We start from the raw sequence: 2,548 nt of genomic DNA, 5'->3' as shown, positions 1-2,548 counted from the left end.
GTTGACTCGTCCCGCCTGCCGTCTCTGGAGCTGAAGCTGGATTGGAACAGACCAAAGTACAGTCCAATCACGATGCCAGCTGCCTCTCAAAAGGCTCCTTCATCTGGCAGGTGGCAGCACTTCTTCTGAGGGGAAGCTGAGCTGGCCCAGCAGAACTTTGGAGATGTGTTCCAGTGGTTGGTGGATGTGTAGGGAGATAGAGAGGCACCTTTGAATTGTTCAGAAAGGAAAACAGGGAACCCATTGGTAGTTTTAGTTAAGGGTGCTACTGCGGTGTGTTTTTGGGTTTTAAGAGGTGAACAGGAAGAGTTTTTTCTGGAATTGATTATCTTTTACTTTGTTCCTGGTTGGAATGTCCATCAATGTCAACATGAAGTTCATTTTTAGTTCTGTTTATTTTTATTTTACTGACACCCTTTTGTTTTTAACCCCCTCACATGTTGTGTTGTTGTAAACTTACTCTTTCAAATAAACTATCGTCTAACCCTCTGAAAACCAGCATTTGGACTGTTTTTGTGTTGCTCCTCACCTACTGACAGCTGTGGACTAAAGGCTATACTGTGACGTTTTTGTTTACTGTTTGTTGGGCGACACGCTATACTATAGGCTTTTTTAATTGACATATTACTGTGACGTTTTTTTTGTTTTAGTTTTTTTTGTTGTTTTTTTGCAACATATAAGAATTCGAACAGTTTTAAAAGTTACTATACTTTTACTTGTGCAATGAAATTATTATTCTATGGCATTTTTTAGACTAAATATTATACTCTGATGTTTTCTTGAATAACATACTATTTTGACAATATATTGCACTATGACATTTTTTGAACCACATATCATACATGACAATTTTAGGCAACATCCTATCATTTTGCGCTTTTTGAACCACATAATAATCTATGTTTTGTTTTTTTTTTCTTGCCAACATGCTGTACTATGAACTACAGGCCATACTATGTTATTCTTGAGTAAAGCATACTATACTTTGACATTTTCTGAACTACATCCTATACTATGGCGTTATACACAGAGTGCTTTGGTTACATGTTGATTTATAATCTAGATTTTTTTCCGTTTTGTTTTTTGACGGGATTACCACAGACCTGACCGTGAACACCGTTGACACCCACCTCAGGGAGACGCTGCCTAAGATCTCAAGGCTGCTTGGTCGTGGTCTTTCTGGCACGTACTCTTCCAAGATGAGCCGGGAAGTTTAACACTGATGGAATGACACCAGGTCTAAGCCGACAAACTTCCAATTCCTCCTCAACCCATAGTCTCTAGGAAACCTACATGGAGTAAGAAAAGTAGACAGAGAAGTAATTAAGTCTGTACACAACATATTAAAAAAGAAATCATGCTAATAAATTAAGTACAAAGAACCGAATTCACCAATATACTGGAGACCAGAGTTATTTGATAAGTATAACCTTGTTTAGTAACATTTCAATTATCTGAGAGCAGTCCTAAAGAACTGCCTGTAATCCCAATCATCACCTGTGAAAAGTCATTCCAAGTTTCCTTGTCTCAATCGTACAACGTAGTGTGTAATTGTATGCAGCACAGTGAGCCGGCATACTTGTTGTTTCCGTTTTCACGCCGTCTACATCAACGGAATGCACTGAAACTTTGCCCCCACTAGCTTAGCCTCGCCGTAGCATGCAGCTCAAAGGGGCATGTCCTATCTATTCATTCATATCTATGAGAACAACGGTGGCTGCACATAAGGATGCTTGACGTTGATTAGCTGCGTAAATACCATTATATACAGTCTATGGTAAATACGTATGTGAATCGCATCATTGGCTGCAGCAGCCAGTCACCGGTCACTCACTGACTCACATTGAAAAATAGCACAGAATGAATTGTTACATGTTTATTTTATTTACAATTTAGGTTGGATTTTTTTTTTTTTTTTTTGTGCGCAGCGCAGATTTTCTGTGCGCGGAGACCGTGTCAGCAGTGAGCAATTGCGCACGCGCGCAGCTTAGAGGGAACAGTGCCTGTAAGGGAATACAAGTAAATTGCATTTGAAATAACATTTTATGCTACATTAGCCTTCTTTTCTTTTACATTTAAGCACAGTGTTACATGTGTTTACTCCACATTTATCTAACAGCTGTTTGAAGTAACTCTACAAATTCTATTTTCGATACAAAGCATATATTTATAAAACACAAAACAGATTTTTCCCAGCCAACAATTACTTCAAATTAATATAATAAATATAATATAATATAATATAATATAATATAATATAATATAATATAATATAATATAATATAATATAATGCTGCTTTAACATTAACACAAGAAAAATTATTTTATATTGCATTTAACAAAAATCTAGTTCTATTTTTGATACTTTATGAACATTTTCCTGACAATAATTCTGTATTTTTATGAGTATTTAAGGACTGGGATTCTAAAACCAAGATTTTCATTTCCTGTCAGTCATTAATTCACCAGTTTCATGCCAAAAATACCATCAACAATCAATTTCTCAGCAAACCAATCACAACAGATAAAATGATACTGGAACTGAAAA

The sequence above is a fragment of the Amphiprion ocellaris genome, chromosome 7, assembly GCF_022539595.1.
Source record: "Amphiprion ocellaris isolate individual 3 ecotype Okinawa chromosome 7, ASM2253959v1, whole genome shotgun sequence".
NCBI lineage: Eukaryota > Metazoa > Chordata > Actinopteri > Pomacentridae > Amphiprion > Amphiprion ocellaris.
The sequence above is the reverse complement of the archived record's forward strand: the minus strand, read 5'-3'. Positions refer to the sequence as shown.